This window comes from Lycium ferocissimum, chromosome 6 (assembly GCF_029784015.1).
Source record: "Lycium ferocissimum isolate CSIRO_LF1 chromosome 6, AGI_CSIRO_Lferr_CH_V1, whole genome shotgun sequence".
Taxonomy (NCBI): Eukaryota; Viridiplantae; Streptophyta; class Magnoliopsida; order Solanales; family Solanaceae; genus Lycium; species Lycium ferocissimum.
Window position 1 is genome coordinate 13,476,723 of NC_081347.1, and position 7,685 is coordinate 13,484,407.

Genomic DNA, 7,685 nt, shown 5'->3' on the forward strand with positions numbered 1-7,685 from the left:
CATGACCACCGTCACGTAATTTAGAGTAAAATAAAGTCTCGGGCGGTTCGGACGCCTCGTGACGCAATTACCGTTTTACCCTTCTCGTTCCTCCGTATTCACTTTTCGCCTACAAATGTGACTACTTTTCAGCTTCGACTTTCAGATTCACTATACTGATGAACGCACCTTAATCACCATAACTTACAAGTATCTGATTATCGACCCTTGAATTTATGCTTGCCGCTCTTAAATAACCATTATACAACATATAAACGTACATAGATTAAATTCCAATAAATACTCATATACCTGTAGAAGAGCTGCCTCCAGCCTGGTCCAGTAGGCTATAAAGCGAAGGGTATTCCTCCTCACCATCCCCCTCGTCTGAGTCCGAGGAATATAGATGATCCGACGACTCCTGGTTCACCGATGACCAGGACAGAGGGCTAGAGTACGGCGTAACGCTCACTGAGGAAGCTGGCGGAACATAGTGCTCCACCATAGGAGCGGCTGGCTCAATGTCGGGGAGCTCCTCTCCCGGTGCCCCCGCCCCATACTCGGACGGATCCGTGTCGTAGCTGCTCTCTGGAAGATCCTCCTCACTGGGGGTCGCAGACTCTGGAGGAATCGTCGCCGGATCCTCCGAAGGATCAGTCTCAATCGAATAGCTAGGGCTCCTTCTGCTAGGCCCTACCTCCTCCCTGGGGGTCAAACACTCTGGGGGAATCGTAGCAGGATCCTCTGAGGGGTCCGTCTCAATAGAGTAACTGGGGCTCCTCCTGCTGGGCCCCGGAGCCTGAGGTCCTGAACATACCTTAGGGGCCTTGTTAGCACCCCCGTCATCAGAAGCCGATCTCTTCATCTTCTATCCGTCTGTACCTACCTGCAGAAGAAAGCGTCAGAAGTAATCTTCCCTAGACTTTGGCTCTAGCGCACGATCTAAGACAGAAAAGAAGGGTAATTTCCTAAATGTCCTGTAGCCTCCTGCTTATAGATGTGGTGCACAACACACCGATAAACAGGACTCTACTAGACACGGTCTGTAGACATTCCGAGGACCTAACCTGGCTCTGATACCACTTTTGTCACGACCCAACTCCGTAGGCCGTGACTCGTGCCCGAGTTGGACACTCATACGTACCCTTACCCCACATAAGCGTAATAGCAAAATAAACATTTATAATAATTAAGGATATTATCAGAGGACGCACAGAAGCGAGTATGACGCACGAAGGCCGATCAGGCCGTCATAAAGTATACATACAATCCCTAACGTACACGAACTTACAAAACATATACAGAACCCACTATACATGTCTACAGACCTCTACAGACTGAAAACGTAAACATATGACGGGACAGGGCCCCGTCGTACCCCTGAGATCCGAATGTACATACATATCAGAAAAGGCTGTACCAAAAATGTAAGCTCCGAACAAAGGAGCGCTGTAGTAGCTGATAGATGACCTAAGCGGGCGGATCTGCAAAGCGCGTGTCCGTACACGTGGGCATGAAACACGCCCCCCGAAGAAAGGGGGTCGCACGAAAAATACCGAATATGTAAAAGCGAGAGACCGTAATAAACAAAATCAAAATCGGAACGAGAATGTGCGGAGAATGAACAAAATACGTATATAATCAAAATACATATCGAAATCATAAATAGTGTATGCGAGAAAACATATGCCAAAGTCGGCCCCGTTAGGGACTCCGGCGGTCGAGTGTGGTCGCCCCCGACCCGGCGCCACAAGCATAACGGATCATAACATAACAGAGATGGCCATATCGAGAACATAATCATAACGAGCGTACATGGCACAACATACACCACAACCCATGTACGTATATATACCGCCCCCCTCACACCGGAGCACGGCGAACAATGCAGAAATACGCTTGAGAACATATCCTGGCCCGGGCTCGGTGTGGGGAAACATTGAGGCATCCACGAATGGAGTAGTGAGAAACCGAATGCAATAAAATACCATATAGGTTTCCGAGACTCGATGAAGCATAGCGAATAACAAATCAAGCAATGGAGTCGGACGGAATCATATTAACGAATATCGGATGTCATGATGAATTACGGAGAAATAACCTTTCTATGATCGTTTCCATATTCCAAAATAGTTTATAAGACTTAAGGAAATATTTAAAACAATTTTCATTTAGTATTTAAAATAGTAGTTAAGACGTTTCCTTAAAAATTGCTCAAAACGAATCATGAACATAAAAGGGTAAAATCGGAATTTGTGGGTCTATCTCGAGACAACCGAAGCGATGGGCTCGAATTATGTTTATTAGGATTATAGAATCATCTACATAGAGCTTAGGGACGTTCCATAACTTTTTAGGTAACTTATGAACATTTACATAATTCTTTCAATCAAAACATGCTTAAAAGAATCAATGCTATTGAACGAAAATGGCGTATTTTCAAACACGGATTCCGAAGAGCGAACACTTTTCCGTATTCAAATCCGATCCTAGTACACTTAGGTCATGCCAAGAAAGGATTAGGAAGGCTTTACATACCTTTTGCGCCTCTTACGCTCTCCAAAACTCACTTCCCGTTTCGTCAAAAATCTGCAAATGGTCATCCTTACCAGTTACTATTCATGCAAGCTAACATTTCAATCTTTGGTTTCTATTTGGCTACCGAAATTTCGGCAAAGACTTCCCCTATAAATACGACACCCCGAGAATTCAACTCGGCTCAAATACCAACAACAACCAAACCAATAACATTCATCCACAACAAGAATCGCAAACTAACATGAATAGTCTTCCTTTTACATAAAGTCACAACTTCTAAACTAACTTCGCATTTTAATCCAATCATGATGTTTTCATACTCATTTACCTTCCAAAATCATTCCAACACCATCCAAAGACATTACACATGATTTTTCATATTATTCATAAAATATATAAATTTTCCACCGAAACCATAATTCGTCCAAAACATCCATTCTTCAATCAACATATTCATAACAAGTTGTCATCTCTCAAATTCATCAACAACCACCATAACTAGCACTTAAACAATGTAATTTCATAATTCCATCATAACTATGTTGGGAACGCACACTTTTCTATAGCAACATATATGAAATTCTAATTCAAACTTAAAGCGTTAAGTCTCCAATTACATTGTAACGATCACAACGACACAACTAACATATTAAACAAAATAAGTTCAACATGATTCATTACCCTATACATGCCACGGCCAACATGCACTTTTTCCATTCCAATTCATTTTCATTCAACTTTCACTCCCAATACTAATTTCACAATAACCACAATCATAATACAACATAAAATTCAACATAATCACATTGCACATCAACCATAAATTCGGCCATCAACATGCTCTCACTTCCATCATGCAACCCTCCATATTTCTATGTTTTCAACTCATTTACATACACTACAACACATTCGAGCCTTCATAACGTAATTAGAAGGAAAGAATTCTTACCTTACACTTCCAACTCCTTCACTTCCTCAAGTTGCCCAAACAAAGAAACCGAGGCTCAATCTTCCGAAACAACTACGTCACGTCGAAAAGGGACCTTGAGTTAATGGGAATTCAACAAGAAACCAATTTTTGGATCAAGATTGAAGGACTTGAAAATTATTTTTTTTCCTTTCTCCACTGTTCAGCCGAGAGGCTGTTTGGTGTTGTTCTTGAAATTTTTTTGTTTTCTTGAATATTCTTGAAGCCTCCCTTGTTCTTATATTAATAAAATGGTCACATGGGTGATCACATGACCATTTTCCATGGGTTTGGGCCTCCCCATGGCCGGCCACCCTCTTATTATTGGGCCTCAATTCTTATATTTTGTTCCAAGCCCAATTGATGACGGATCGCTTTCGGAAATTCACGGGACTAATTTACGAAATTCCAATTTCGCCCTTAACCTTCCTTAATATTTCCGCGACAATATTTCCTTCGACATCTCATGCTCACTAAGAAAAATCCAATTAAAGCCTTGTTTCTTAACATTCCAAACTATTTCCAATTTTTTCCAAATACGTACGAATTGCGAGGTATAACACAAGTCATACCCAAGATAATATCAAAGTCCACCGTATCCAATATCATTAAATCTACCCAAGTATCATATCCCATAAAAGCAACTAAGCAAGACCGAAAGACTTGATCAACAACAACTGAGTCTCCAACCGGAGTAGATACATAGATAGGCACATCAAGACGGTCACTAGTCAAATCCCAACCAACAGAAAGATAGGCAGATACATATGAGAAAGTAGACCCCGGATCAAACAAGACCAAAGCAGGTCGATGACGAACAGAAATATTACCTGAGATCACAGCATCAAAGGCCTCAGCCTCGAGCCTACCCGGAAAAGAATAACAAGGACCACTACCACGGTCGCTCTGGCCCGACTGTGCCCCTACTCTGGAGGCCTGAGAACCGCCTCTCCCTGACTGGTGTCCACCCCTAGACTGATGAGATCCACCGCGGCCTGACTGAGCACCGCCTTTGGCTGAAGAAGCACCTCGGACACTAGATGGTGCCGGAGTCCTCAGAGTCTGGAATCGGGAACCCTGCTGGGAGTCACTCTGTTCGGATTTGGGACAATCTCTCATCAGGTGACCAGAGTTACCACAAACATAACAAGATCTGGGGGCTGGAGGCCGATACAAGAAAGCCGATGAACTAGAGGGACCACCACGGTCAGCTGGACGAGAGTAAGAACCATCGTGGGACTGTCTAGCTCCATAACCACCGCTCTGTAAGGACCACACCGAAGCCCGGGCCGACCGATAAGGCCTGAATGACTATCCCCCACTCCTGTAGCTAGAACTACTATAACCACCATAATGATGCGGCCTTTTCTCACTAGACTCCCCCAAAGATCGAGCCTTGGCAGACTCAACACCACGGCATGATCAACAATCGCCTAGAAGGAAGATCCCAAAGTCACCAACTGGAGACAAGCAACATGGAGTGGATAAAAAAGTCCACCAACAAACCTACGAACCCTCTCCTCCTCTGTGGGAATCAATCGAACAAAGATACCTAGCCAAAAATGTAATGCGGCCTCATACACCGACACGACATGCCTCGCCGCGCAAGTGAAGAAACTCATCTCTACGCTCATCCCTCAAAGTACGCGGCACGTAATTCTCCAAGAAAGCCTAATAAAACTGGGTCTAAGTAAATGGAGGTGCACCAATGGGTCTTCCCTCAATAAAAGTCCTCCACCAAGTCTTTGCATCGCCATGAAACCGAAATGACACATAATCCACACTATGAGACGCCACAATCCGCATCTTATAAAGCCTCTCATGCATCTCCATGATGAACTCATACGCAAGCCAAAGAACGTGGGCGGCTCCATTTTCAGGAACCTCCCAACAAGCTCCTGATCCTCAACAGTCAAAGGATGATCAGGCCACGGGTCACAGGAAAGCATTCCTCTGGGATTGGAATACCACTTAAACGCGGGGCTATGGCAGCAGCAGGATGCATCCCCATAGTCTGGACCTATTCGAGAGTTCGTACCCCCACTCGAGTCTGGCATCCACTTGGAGTAATGGCCCCACCTACGGCATGTTGGCCGTCAAGATGAAGAAAAACACAGGCCGTGATATCCTGGAATGCCTAATCAGATATGGCATCGGGGTTAGTATGGGATGGTCTATCACCTCCCCCGGCTGCCTGTGCTCTCTCCGGCCGACGCTCTAGAGAAGCTGAACGTGCTCGCCTCTGTCAGCCACAGGGGCCTCACCCCTGGCCGGTGCAGCTCCACGGCCTCTAGCTCGGTCGCGACCTCTCGCCTATCCTCCTCCGGTGCCTGTCCCAGCAACGGGCTCGGGCACCTCATCCCTCGCAATGGTAGCTTGTGTCCTCACCATCTGTGAGAGAATACCAGTGGATCAGATACCAATTTGAAAATTCCACATACCAATTTGAATAAAGTAGTACGAAGGTATGAAAGAATGTGAAGTTTCCTAAATGTCCCAAAGCCTCTCGCAGATAGGTACGGAGCTCATCGTACCGATCCGCAAGACATGCTCTTGTATTTATAGATTGAATAACCTCAGGCTCTGATACTAACTTGTCACGCACAGACTAGGGGAATGTACGGGCACCTATCATTTTCCACCTCGGTAGGCGAACCCGTCCCTTATTCACAACCAAACAATAAATAATATAAACCCAATCACCTAGAATTACATAATAAGTCTAACATAAATAGATAAATATAATAAGTGCGGAAGATACATCAAATCCCAACAATATGGTCTGAATAGTACAAGAGCCTCTACATAATGTCTAGGAAATACAATTCTCAAATACCCATAAATAACTATCTAAATGATAGAATATAAAGACAGGAGTAGATAGAGTCAATTCGGGCAGCGAATCTATCTAAGTGCTCACCCTAGAATGCTTATCAGACAGCCTCGAGAGTCAGTCAGTGAGGCGAAGAAGTCGAACTGGTCACGAACTTTGCACTCGAAAAATATATATATATATATAGGTAGAATATATACAACAACGCGTGCGAGTAGGCATCATAGGTCGATAATATATATATAGATAACATATGCATAAGAAAGAGACCGAAAAAGTAGACATGCTCACAATCGATATAACTCAATATATATATATATAAAGTATATATAATCCGAGACCAAATTACCAAGTCTAGTATATCACCTTAAAATCCACTATAAGTCCAAAACACAATCTCAAGTACCACAATCAAATACAAGTATCATAAAGATCAACCAACAAGTCCAATACAATGCCATATGTAAATATGAGATGAATGCAATGCAAATGCAGTGATACACACACACTTCGGGTTGAATATCTCATCGCCTCGACACTCATAACCCATGGGAGACTACTAAGTCCATGTACCTGCTGTGGCGCACAGCCCGATCCAATAGTCAATGTTACGGAACGTGCAACCCGATCCCAGTCAGTGTTGCGGTACATGCAACCCGATCCAAGTAAGTGTTGCGGCGCGCAACCCGATCCCAATAGATGTATAAATAAGTGAATGCATGATAACAATGCCAACAAGAATATATGAATCAATGGTTCCACACATGCACACATGCCTCAATCACAATATCAATATCATAACCTTACTTTCCTTTCCAACAACCTCAACCATGATAAATATGCTCTCGAATCATAAGGTAATCACTAAGCATCAACTCTAGAATCAATCACATGGTGACAAGCCCACAACTCACAAATCAAGCAACAACACAATAGAACACAATAAGGCGACAAACCATAGTCAACAACAATACCAACCTATGTATTCCATCCCAACTCCATACCCGAAGGTTTACATGCTTTCTCCATCAATCACTAACTCTACATATGATTCGCTAATCGAAGTCTAACCAAAAGGTAAGACGTAACCTACCTGGAAAGCCGAACAGGAGCCACAAACCGTCACACCTTAGCCTTGCCCTTTCTTTGTGCCTCCGAATACTCAAAGTCTAAACATATTCAAGTTCTACATTAGAAATTAAGAAGAACGATACCCGTAGTGCTATACTTCTAGTTAGGTCAAATTCTAACCCAAAGAATTGGGAAAACGGGCCCACAAGGGTAAAACGAGAGATTGGAAGGTGGAATATGCAATTCAAGCTCTCGGTGATCAAACCCACTAATCAATTGCTAAAACAACTCAAGATT